Source organism: Phragmites australis, chromosome 17, assembly GCF_958298935.1.
Source record: "Phragmites australis chromosome 17, lpPhrAust1.1, whole genome shotgun sequence".
NCBI lineage: Eukaryota > Viridiplantae > Streptophyta > Magnoliopsida > Poales > Poaceae > Phragmites > Phragmites australis.
Genome location: NC_084937.1, coordinates 5,694,976 through 5,707,857, shown reverse-complemented (window position 1 = coordinate 5,707,857; position 12,882 = coordinate 5,694,976). Strand labels below are relative to the sequence as shown.

Genomic DNA, 12,882 nt, shown 5'->3' with positions numbered 1-12,882 from the left:
ATTGTTCTCTACCAATTATTGGTGCAGACAAGGCCGCGATCTTGCCCTCCGGGAGGCGGAGATGAATCGCCAGCGAGTATGTTTCTTCTTACTACTAGTTTTGTTTAATTTTTCTAGTCGTGTGCGCTTTGAAGAAATATTTCTCTTGCAGGCGAAGGCAAGGGACGATCCTTCGGCTAAGGCTACGATCGCGACGACCGAAGAGACTGGGAAGGTGTGACGAATTAGCGAAGCGTCACGTTGTTTATTGAAATTTTGTTATAACTTGAGACGATGTAACATATATTAACGATGTAATATATACTATTTTTATTTGTTGCGAAATGTTCTTGACTTTTTGGTCTCCCTGCGCAGGTCCTCCCTTCGGACACTGCGCAGGTAGCCGAAGAGGCTGTTCCCGTTACTATGATGAGGGACAATTTTTTTGTGTCTTGGTCTTGCTGGGACTCCTTTCACCGCCGCCATCCAGATATTGAATTTGAGCGGTATTAGGAGGCGAAGTGTAGGGCATAAGATGCGATGAATAATAGGACCAAAGACTTTTGGAAATCTTTTAGCCCTTCGGCTTTGGTTACCCGCAGAGCTGAGCGCAACTTGTGTCGAATTGCGCGCGGAGACGTCGAACCTTCACCTATGCTCATTGAACAGAAGGTTGAGCCAGAAGACGACGACGGACTCCCGCCTCGCCAGGCTCAACTTTGCTACCGTCGTGGGCCCTCTTCGCAGCTGGTGCAACACACTGAAGGTGAGGGCGCCCTTCATGCATCTCCCTCGGCTTCGTCTTATGTTGGGTCCCAACTATGCCTTTTCATGCTAGTCAAGGCATAGCCTATCAATTTGATTTTAGTCGGTGGTATAAGGATTTTGTTGATCCTGATATTGATAGCTTTGCGGAATAAAAGGTGTTTTTTACAGTTAATTGTTCGTTTTTTTGGGCGTTTGAGTTGTTTCTTCGGCGACACCGCGCTTGAAGTGTGTTTTTGACAGACGTTAGGAACACTTCGCAATAACTTGAGCAACGCCTCCCTCGGGGAACGCCGTTCACCCGACTTTAGCTGTGGGAACCAAGTACCTTCTGCGGAACGTTTTCTCGAGTGTCATTCCCGATAATTTATTTGGGGCGACGCTTCGGCGATGATGAATGTTTAAGATCTGAGAACGCCGTCCCCCCGACTTTGTGCCGAAGGTACCTTCGGCTACGAAAGAAGTGCTGTTCTGAGAACGCCGTCCCCCCTGACTTTTTGTCAAAGGTACCTTCGGCTGATGGAACTTTATTATTTGGTGCGAGGGCAGGCACTCTTAGGCTCCGACTTTTTAGCGAAAACTACGCCACCTTCGTTCAGGTCTAGCGACACTTTGGCTTTTCTTCCGAAGGTTTGTTTTTCCTTCGGTGCGGGGGTAGGCACTCTTAGCCTCCGACTTTTTTGCGAGAAGTGCGCCGCCTTCTTTCGGGTCGAGTGACACTTCTGCTTTTTCTTTCGAAGGTTTGTTTTTCCTTAGGTGCTGGGGCAGGCACTCTGATCCCACGACTTTTTAGCAAGAAGTGCGTCGCCTTCGTTCAGGTCTAGCGGCACTTCGGCTTTTCTTCCGAAGGTTTGTTTTTCCTTCGGTGCGGGGGTAGGCACTCTTAGCCCCCGATTTTTTAGCGAGAAGTGCGCCTCCTTCTTTCGGGTCGAACGACACTTTGGTTTTTTTAGGTCGAAAGGGTACGTTGTCTTTTCTTAACACTTCGCACCTCAAGTTGTGCCGTGAATTTCCGGCGCGCCCCTCGTTGATTGGTGTGCCACCTTGTTCTAAAAGGCTGGCATACTTCGACGACGAGTTATTCATACTCAAACCAAGTGTTCTTTTCTAGGGGTATTTCCATTATATCAATGTTTACATGGGTGCCTGCCTCATTAAAAAGCTCACGCCCTAACGAATGGGTCCCTCTGTGAGGAAAAGAGTGCAGTTCCCGTACATTTTGATTACATGAAAAGAAAATTACATAAAAAGAAAATTACATACACTTTGCCTTGGCACGGTTCTTCGCCCAGGGGTGCGAAGACCTTCACCGCTATTACACGTAGAATTTGCAAAGGTTATCCGCATTCCAAGTATGCGTGAGCTCCTCGCCCTCTAGAGTTGCCAAGTGATACGAGTCGGATCTTAACGACCTTTTGACCAAGAAAGGACCGTCCCATTTGCTCTGTAGTTTTTCTACTGATGAGGCGTTGCCGAGTCTTCGCAGCACCAAATCTCTAGGGACGAAGTTCTTTAAGGATGTTTTCTTATCTCTCCACTTTCTTGTCTCTCCTGTTACTTGTTCAAATTTTCGGCGGCCTGCAATCTCACTTCCTCAAGGGCATCTTTTGATGTTAACTCTGTCTTGCTCTGATTCGTTTATGACCCTAAATGATTTGTTCTTGCATTCTTCCGGAGTCACTGCCTCCTCGCCGAATAGCAGGCAAAACGGTGTGAAACCAGTTGGTCTTGTTACCGTTGTTCTTATAGACCATAAGACCATTGGCAGCTCTTCGACGCATTTTCCTTTCGCCAGGCCTTGCAGTCGCTTCGTGACACCAGCGAAAACAATACTGTTTGCTCTTTTGACGGCTCCATTTGATTGTGGGTGGTATACAGACGCGAAATGGACTTTGATCCCCAAGCCTTCGCAGAAGTGCCTGAATCCTGCACTGTCAAATTGGGTGCCGTTGTCTAACGTCACTTCGCGTGGGACTCCGAAACGGCATATGACGTCTACCACAAGAATTTTTGGATATTTTTCGATGTTATGTTTACGAGCGGCATTGCCTCCACCCACTTGGAGAAGTACCCGACCGCAACGACGGCATACCGCAAGTTCCCTGGGGCGACAGGCAGCTGACCGACAATGTCAATTCCCCACCGTGTTAACAGCCAAACTGGTGGGATTAGTTGTGTCTTCGCTGAAGGCCTGCTTGACCCCTTCGCCACCAATGTCTATTATTGCCTGGATCTTTTGGGGTTTCACTTCGATGCCTCTCTTCGACACCAAGAACCCTAATAGCCTTTCGGACTGTACTCCGAAGGCACATTTTTCTGGATTCAACTTTAGTCCCGCCCTTCGCAAACTTCCGAAGGTTTCACGCAGGTCTTCGAGATGTTGGCTTCTTTTGGCACTCTTGACCACTATGTCGTCAACGTATGCTAGGACATTTCGCCCTATCTGTGAGCTTAGCACTGTTTGCACCAACCTGGTGAAGGTTGCGCCAGCATTTCGGAGGCCGAAGGGCATCCTCACAAAACAGTATATGCCGAAGGAGGTTCAGAAACTTGTCTTCTCATCTTCCTTTGCCATCTAGACTTGATGGTACCCCGAGTATGCATCTAGAAACTTAACATTTCACAACCAGCCACGGAGTCCACCAGCTGATCAATTCTAGGTAATGGGAAATCATCCTTCGGACAAGCCCTGTTTAAGTCCGTGAAGTCTACGCACATTCTCCACTTACCATTGCTTTTCTTAACTAATACTGTGTTGGTTAGCCACTCTGAGTGCAACACTTCACGTATGATGCCAGCATCGAGTAGCTTCTTTACCTCAGCCTTCACTGCTTCTTCTCTTTCACTCGAAGCTTTCCTGAGCTTTTGCTTCCTTGGCTTCGCACGGGGATCTACATTTAAACTGTGCTGAATGATTTCCCCACTGACTCCTTGCAGGTCCTTTGGAGACCAAGCGAAGACATCTCGTTGCTGCGAAGAAACATTATCAGTTCTTGTTGGTCCTCCTCTGGTGCCTCTGCCCCTATGGTGATTTTTTATCTATTTTTTCTTGATGTAGCGGCACTATTCTGGTTTCTCCTCTCGATCCGCCGAAGGTTCTATCACCATATGGACATTTCGCCGTCTTGGAGTGATTCCCACTTCAATTCTTTAGGCCACTTGCTGGTCTCCAAGCACCGTTATGACGCCTCCAGGATCAGGCATCTTAATGCACAGATACGCGTGGTGCGGTATTGCTTCGAATGTGTTCAGGACTCCCCGACCGAATATCACATTATATGGATAGTTGATGTCGACCACATCGAAGGTAATATCCTCTGTTCAGAAATTTGTCCTTTCGCCAAATGACACTGGGATTGTTATCTTTCCCAGAGCGTTGATTGTGCTCCCGCCGAAGCCTAGCAATGGGGATCTAGCCTGGTCTAGGTCGCTTCGACGTAGACCCATTATGTCGAAGGCATTCGCAAAGATGATATCCGCAGAGTTTCCTCCATCTATCAAAATTCTATGCACTTCGTTTCCCGAAATGTTTATTGTGATCACAAAGGCATCTGTGTGCGGGTAATCTAAAACCCTCGTCATCTTGCGAGAATGTAATGGGCACATTGGACCATCTTGAGTGAATGTACGTTGGCCCTACACCAACGTGGTTGACCCTTCGCATGTATTTTTTCCGTTGCCTCTTAGATTCTGTCTCCTGATTAGATCCTCCTGAGATCGCTGACACCACATTGTATCCATGATTTACCGTGTTCACGGACTTATTGCTCTCTGGTGGTGCTTCGATCGCAGGTCTTGGTGGAGGTGGAGGTAGCTCCCCTTGGAGGGTCAGTTGCCTCGTTTGATCTAGCTGAGCCAAGGCTTCAGGGGCATATTGTTGTGGCGGAAGCATCGGTCGCCACTGGTTGGCAAACGTCGTGCCCGGGTTGGGGTTTTCCCACGCTTCGCCTCGCCTGAATAGTGCAGCGTGGTGTATGGTTCTTGCTTGATCGAAGGATTGCTTCGCTAAGCTCTCTTTCATGGCCATGACCTGCGGGCACTGCGTGGTCTTGTGGCCAGCTCCTTCGCCATGTAACTCGCAGTAAAACGTAGCCGGGTCCTGCAGAACTCGTCCAGTTTGGTCTCCTCGAGTAGCCTCACTCTGACCTTCGCTTGCCACTTGAGCAGCTTCAAAGGGGCTGGAGTCTATCTGATTGACCTCTTTTTGCCTTGTTGTATAGTCAGATGCTTCGGCTTTCCTCACATGCCGCAATCAGCCTCTAGGGTGGCTAGTGCCTGCCTCCCTGGTCGACGTATTTGTTTTTACTGCTTTTGAGGCTACTATTTCATTTTTTCTCCGAAGATGGTTGAGCTCGGATCTTACATATTCTTCCATTTTGTTGAGCAGCTCTTGTACACTCCCTGGCCTTTTTCTTGTAAGCTTTCCTACTAAGAGTCCCCCTCTGATGCCCTGTATTGCCGCGTCGATGATTGTGTCTTCGCTCAGCCCTTTCGCTTGACAACGTATGTGTACGAAGCGGCGCATGTAGCTCTGCAATGTTTCTGTTGGCTGTTGCTTCAGTGCGATGAGGTCACTCGCGGTGATCTTGTCTACTCGATTTCCCTGAAAGTTGCTGTACAGGGCATTACACAATTGCTCCCATGAGTAGATGGATCCCGAAGGCAACGCAGAGTACCACGATCTTGCTATCCCTTTTACAACTAACACGAAGGCCTTTGCTAGTGTTGCATTGTCTCCTTCGGCGGATTCGACTGCCGTTTCGAAACTCATTACGAATTCCCTTGGATCTGACTCTCCGTCGAACATTACTACTCTGGGCATCTTGAAGCCCGAGGGCCACGGTTGGTTCTGCAGACCAATGGATAGCGGGGGGGGGGGGGGGGGGTTTGGGTCTCCCGCGTATGATTGCCGCCGAAGGTCCTGCGGAGGTCGTGCCGTGTCTTCAGACGGCGTCACGTGGCGGGCTGTTTCCTCCGCACGATGCAGCATATCGATTTCCTCTTGTATTTTCTCCAATGTCTTCCTAGCTTCCTTTACCCGCCTGCGATATTCCGCAGCTTTTCGGCTTGCTGCTAGGCTGTTTGACATGTGTTTTTTCTGCGCAATCTGCCTTTTCAACTCTTCGGCTTCTAGCCTAGCTGTTCTTTCCTCTTGTGTTTCGTCTTCGTCTTCGTACTCTGCTAAGTCATCGAGGTCTTCCCACTCTTCGTCTCGCACCTTCCCTCCTTGTGTCGAAGGCTCATAGCGTGCGCGATCGCTTGCTTTCGCGACCCGCACCGGTGCCGCATTTTCCTGGACGGCCGTTCTGTGCCTGTCCTCATTGCTTCCTAGTGGCGCAACATCAACACTGTAGTGCTATTCACGCCCACCTGAGGCTCCTCCAGTCGAAGCATTGCTCGACCCTGGTAGCGCCGAAGGGGGTCTTTCGATCGAAGCCCCGGCTGCAGCCGAAGGTTCCGGCAACACCTCCGATGCACCAGTTGGCTTCCTCTTCTTCTTGGGTGGCATGGCTTCGGTCCGTTTGATCCCCACTTACGGCGCCAATTGTTAGAACCGATGTCCCGAACAAGGAGAACCTTCGCATATAGGAAAAGCCGAAGGCTTCTAGGTGTGACACGTGTTTGGGGTAAATTGTCTCAATTGATTCCGCTCGTCTCGGATACAGTATGGCTCTATTTATAGCCCGTACTCAACCACTCCACGCGTGGTTTACAGTTTTTACCCCCTTACCTGTTACATTCTCGGAATATTCGGGGGCATTATGGTACAATCGAGCGTATTTACATAATTACAACTCTGCCTCGGCTAGTTAAGTGGGTCCGGACATCCAGTCATGGTCTTCGATCGACCCCAAGATTTCGCCGAAGGCTTCTCAGCTATCAGCCGGAGGTTCACCACGGGCTTCGCTGCTCCCCTTTGGCGCCATGAGTCGATCCTCGGTCCCAGTCCGAAGACGCGCTGCTACCTTTACCCATTCATGTCAGCAAAACTGTCGGTGTAGTCTTCGGCTTCCGACCGAAGGCTCGTTGTCGTCTTCACCGACGCCGGTAGCTGGGACTGCGAGCACGCCTCCGGTCTTCGACCAAAGGATCGTCTGGGTCTTCGCCCGCACGGATGAAGGACTTGGGCCAACCTCCGGGTTGCGACCGAAAGTACTTCGTGATCTTTGCCTGCACTCCTTAAAACACCCCTGTAATCACCTGAATGCATAGTCTCCGGTAGCCTTCGAGTTACCCTACGAAGGGGGAGGGCGAGAGATCATCCCCAAAGTAAGGTAGTTCCAGGGCACACGGATGACGTCCTTGCCACAAGTTCGCATCGGGTGCTCGTTCACTGTTGGCGGTATGTGTTCCATCGGAAATTGGAAGTGGCCTGGAGGATTAGCCGAAGTTGTCGTTGTGGAGCCTGGACCGTGAGCTGCACTCACAGTAGCTGGAGTGTAGGGCCTGATGCGTCTCTGGTGAGAGTACACTTGGGTGATGGGCCGCACTGGGATGCTACTGGCTCCATCGCCCTAGGCTGTCTCCGCCTGACTCTGTCCACTAGCAGTGGCGGCCGGGGATGCAGCTAGTGCATTTGTGTGCCGAACATGTGTGCGCGGTGATTTCGCACCTGACAGTGTAGAGGAGGTAGCCGGATGGAGAGTGTCGAAGCCGTGCAGCGCAGGGATGCACGCTCCTGATGGCGACGAGTTCGACACGGGCAGTGTGCCTGGTGTGTCGTCAAGGGGAGGTCCTGCCCGTGGCGCTGATGCTGTCGCATGAGGCACCAGGCTGACAGGAAGTCGTAGGGAAGGTGTAGCGGTTGTACTGTTGCCAGGGACGACATTGCAGTCTGTGTCGTCGAGGAACTAGTAAGAGGACCCTGAAAAGACGAGCGGGTGGCATAAGGGAAGCAATTTTCATCAAAAACTACATTCCTAGAGACAATGCGGTTTGAGGACAAGTTGAGGCAGCGGTATCCCTTGTGATTAGTGGGGTAACCGAGAAATATGCACTTGAAGGTGGAGATGGATGGTTCGAGGACAAGGAGATGGATGATTTGAAGTGGGTATGGATGTAGGTGTGGAGCTTTTGGAGAGCCTAGAAGGTGGTGGATTTGAGTTTGAGGGGGTAAAGTCCACAAATAGTGTGTGTAGTCATCCAAACACACAAGGTAATACTTGATGCCATAGATGCTAATTATAGGAGATGTCCACAAATTGCAATGAATTATTTCAAATGGCCTTGTCCAAGACAAAAGGATGAAATGGGAGATCACCATGTTTCCCTCGCTGACACGCATGACAAGTGGCGGTGTTAGGTTTATGACAAGAGATAGCATGTGAAGAATCTAAACTAGGCAAAACTAGGTGACTAGGGTGATCGAGACGGCGATGCCATATGGTGGTGGTGTTGCATGGGTAGATGAAGGAGCGTGGTGAAGAGGGCAGCCGAAGCGGGTACAGGTAACCAGAGCTATTTTAGCAAAGAATCTCGTGCTTGGTTGGGAGATCTTTGATAGAAAACCCAAAAGGGTCAAATTCCACGTAGCACAAGTTAGTGGTAAATTTGAGAATGAAAACCAAATTTGTAATGAGTCTGGGCGAGATTAGGACGTTTTGTAAGCACAATGGACAAGGTTAGGTGGTGAGAGTTTTGATGTCGATGTTGGTGATAGGTAGACGAGTGCCATCACAGATGACAACATTAGAAGAGAGAGGAGCGGGATATATGAGACAAATTACCAAAATTGGTGGTGAGGTGGGATGAAGCTTCGGAGTCCATGTACCATGTGTTGTCAGGTGGCTGCATGGACATCGTGTTCAGGGCCTGGATCAGTGATGCTTGATCCCAAGACAGGGGATAGCGGTGCGCTTTGGAAACCAGCGGGGGCGACAAATGGTTGAGGTAGAGCAGGGCTGAGGATGCTAGGGCCACCTGTTGAATAGACCCAGAACTGGCCAATCCATGGATTGACCGAAGGACTAGACCTGGAATTGGCCAATCTATGGATTGACCGAAGGGTTAAGGCGGTTCTAGGGGGCGCTAGTGTTGTTGCCGCCAGAGCCAACATTTTTGTTGCCCTTGACCTTGTACTTTGGCTTGGACTCCGACTACCGTTGTTGGAGCCTCTGGAGTTGGATCCAGGGGGGTGGAGGAGTTGGCCATGGGGCAACTAGGGCCGTCGTGGCCTCGGGATTGCCAATCTTAAGGTTGGCTTCCTTGAGCAGGAGTAGAGAGTAGGCCACGAGGAACGAAAGGAGAGACGACATCGTCTTGATTATGGAGGCCATGTGCCTATAGTTCTCGTTGAGCCAATGCAGTAGCGTGAGGATGAGTGTGTCGGAGGAGACGGGCTGGCCGATGTCGGCGAGGGTTTTTGCGAAGTTCTTCAGGCACTAAGAGTAGGCAAGGATCGATAGGTCCCCTTGCGCCTGATTGCAGAAGTCAGCCTCTAGGGAGAGAGCAGGCGAGGCCTTGGTGTCGAGGAACATGCCTTCGATGCTTGTCTAGATGGCGTGAGAAGAGGTGCTGGGTGAGGATGACAGAGAGGATCTCCCCCGAGATCAAGGTGTAGAGGAGCGTGCACACTGCATAGTCGGTGGCCTGCCACATAGGGTCGGCGCCTTCAGGGTGGGGGTGCCATCAATGTGCTTGGAGGACCCAAACTTGCCTAGGAGACACGTGAACAGCTCATGCCATTGGCTGAAGTTTGGAGGGTGCATCTCGAGGGAGAAGGAAATATGTGTACGCACATTGATTGTGGAAAGTGCGGAAGCTAGTGTTGTTGGCGATGAGGGCGGCGGCGGCTTCTTTGGTGTCGCGCCCATAGCAGGAGGGGTGGAAAGGATCGGTTAAGCTGATACCATGAAAGAAGAAAAAGATTGGAAGAATTTCGATGGTTCTTTCCATTGATGCACTAGGCATATATAGAGTACAAGGTGTACAGATTAAGCAATCAAATACACAGATTAGGCTGGTAATTACACCTATTAATGTCAGCACTAGTATGCACAATCTGCTCATAAGGAGCAGAATCAATCTGCCATAATTGTCATTACAGCAGAATCAATAGTCATATCTAGGAGATATTTTCCAACACTCCACTTACCTAAGCTGTTCTCTGTTCTCTTACTTCCTGATGTTCTCGACTAGTAACCTTACTGTTCTAATCTCAAAATATTAGTAGTTTTTCTTGTCTCGCCTTACTTCAAAACTATGGAAGGGATCTAGGACGACAAGTGATGGTGAGACACATCACTAGGATTAGGCCAGGTTTTCTTTGGACAGGACCCCATGTTGAGTATCATGTAACAAATAGACATATTTCCCTTGTGCGTACTCTGTAGTCGCAAGAAGGATTGGTTTTATTTTGTGCATTGGATTCCTGGCCTTGTATTCTGCAGTCGCAAGAAGGATTTGTTTCATTTATTGCATTGTATTCTCGATCTTGTATGCTTTGGTTAAGCTGAGCGGTAGACCTATTCCTCCCTTGCCATGATGCTTTCCCCGCTCATCTGCTAACCCTTTTTGTCAACCTGTCATTGTCAGATGAAGAACACTGGCCCTACTGCCATTAACAAGCTGTCGCCTTCACTGCCAGCAATACCACATCAGTTTCGAGGAACAGAAACACAACTGATGAAAGCAGTGTATCAAACTCCAAACAATAATAATGACGATAGTGCACCCAAAGCTGCTGATCCTGGAGCCCATCCAGAGTCTCGTTATGCTGAGTTTATGAGCATCCGGCCACTTACTATCTCAAGTTCACAGGAGCCAATGAGAGATGACAATTCGCTTCACAAAGGAAGAAAGCGGAAGAGAACCACACGGGCCATTCAAAGAAGCCACAACGGTCATCTTGAAATACAAAATACACATCAAACTGTGCTACATTCTCCGGACTATGTCAGCTGGTATGTTAAGGACAGACTAACTGGGAAAAGCACCTGCATAGTCTGTGGCGAAGAAGGGCATTACACTTGTGATTCCCCCATGAAGGATCAAGAGAATAAAGTCATATGCACTCTTTGTAATAAGGTTGGCCACTGTCACTTGTGGTGTTGCCGACAGAATGTGTCTGAGAACCGTGCTTGCCGTCGTTGTGGCGAAAAAGGGCACTATACCAGTAAGGACCTCAGTCATTGTGACAAAAAGTACACTAACAGGGACCTCAGTTGCTCCAGCTGTGATATAAACCATCCACTCGGAAGGTGTCCTATGGGACAAGTTACATGTTTCCTTTGTGAAGGAAAGGATCATGTCCCTGCTCAATGTCGCTTAAGTCCAATGCTCACTGTAACTCAGTATCATCGAGAAAGTTTCCGAGCCATTCTGAAACAGGCACTGACAGAAACAAGCAGGAGGGCAGTCACACCTGTTAAGCCATCCGGAGAATTAGAGCCACATGATGATAGCCATGAATGCCAATTTAAGAGGGATGGTGAAACGGTACGCAAGGTCTCAAGCTTCAATAGCAGTGAGCAGGGTCCTTGTGAGAGGAAGAGCCCCATCAGAAGTCAGGTACTAGACTCGGACAAGACCAACCATGCAGCAATGACGGACAAGGCACTAACACGAGTATCAAGAGTCACATGCTTCAGCTGCCACGAAGAAGGACACTATGCAAAGTGGTGTCCCAAGAAGAAGCAGCCTGGAGAATTAGAGCTATATGATGTCACCTGCTCCAGTTTCCATGCAAATAGGAGTCGCAAGAAGAAGCCACTCAGAGCATTGGAGCTATGTGATGTCACCTGCTTCAATTGTGATGACAAAGGCCACTATGCAAATAGTTGTCCCAAGAAGAAGCTGCCCGAAGAATTGGAGCCATATGATGGTACCCATGAATGTCAATCTAAGGGAGATAGTGAAACAGTACACAAGGTCTCAAGCTTCAATCATAGTGTGCAGGGTCATTGTGAGAGGAAGAGCCCCATCAGAAATCAGGTGCCAGACTCCGAAAGACCAACCATGCAGCAATGACAGACAAGGCACTAAAACAAGTATCAAGAATCCCATGCTTCAACTGCCATGAAGAAGGCCATTTTGCAAAGAGGTGTCCCAAGAAGAAGGTGCCTAGAGAATTAGATTTATGTGATGTCACCTGCTTTAATTGCCATGGAAGCCACTATACGTTTAGGTGTCCCAATAAAAAGCCCGGAGAATTGGAGCTATGTGATGTCACCTGCTTCAATTGCTATGACAAAGGCCACTACAGAAAAAAGTGTCCTAAGAAGAAACCGCCTGGAGAATTGGAGCAATGATGGTAGCCACGATTCCCATGAATGTCAATTTAAGGAAGAGAGTGAAACGGTACCTAAGGTCTCAAGGTTCGGTCGAAGAAGACCATTGTGATAGGAAGAGCCCCATCAGAAGTCAGGTACAAGCCTTTGAAAACACCAATCCTGAAGCTATAATGGATGTGGCACTAACACGAGTATCAAGAGTACCCTGCTTCAACTGCAATGACAAAGGCCATCATGCAAAGAGGTGTCCCAGAAGAAGGTGCCTAAAAAATCAGCTCTATATGCTCGCAAAGGTAAGCGACCTGCTGTGGCTGCCAGGAAGGCGAAGCATCTAGCCAAGAAACGCAAATGGGATGATTCAACTCCTGAAACTTCGCACCGGACCAAAAAGCCAAGGATGGAGTAGTTAACCAGTACGAGTAGTTAACCGGTACGAGTTGGCTGTTTGTCCTCTCACATTGTTACGGGAATTTTACATAATCAAATTTTTGATAATCTGGGCTACTGATGATGTTACCCGTCAAATACAATGTCTGACTTTTAGTGAGCGTAGGACAATAAAAGTTGGATGTTGCAATGTGAGCTTGATATAAGTTTAATGTACCGATTTGGTACTCACCTTAAAGTTGGTACCCTTGTGTTGATATTATTGATTTTCCTTGTAACATTTGCAGCTATCCACTTATTCACTATATAAAACCAAGCTAGTCCCCTTAATCAGGAACCGAACTTATCAGCAGCTCCAATAGTTTCAACAGGATCTTCCACAGATATTGAGCACTTGTCAACAGGAACTGCCATGAATAAGGTTATTTTGCAGAGGTGTCCAAAGAAGGCGCCTAGAGAATTAGATCTGTGAAAATCTCTGGAAGAGCCGTCTAAATTGCACTTAACTCAATTGAATATG

The 12,882-nt window shown here is 48.8% G+C and overlaps 1 long non-coding RNA gene and 1 pseudogene across 1 annotated transcript; both read left to right on the top strand.

The window, feature by feature from the left end:
* The window catches only part of LOC133897879 (uncharacterized), a 29,285-nt pseudogene extending 16,674 nt beyond the window's left edge, over positions 1–12,611 (top strand).
* On the top strand, positions 13–919 carry LOC133897881 (uncharacterized). The gene is made up of 3 exons (XR_009905991.1): positions 13–76; positions 152–214; positions 355–919. It is a non-coding gene; the product is annotated as an uncharacterized LOC133897881 (long non-coding RNA).
* Positions 12,612–12,882: the final 271 nt, after the last annotated feature.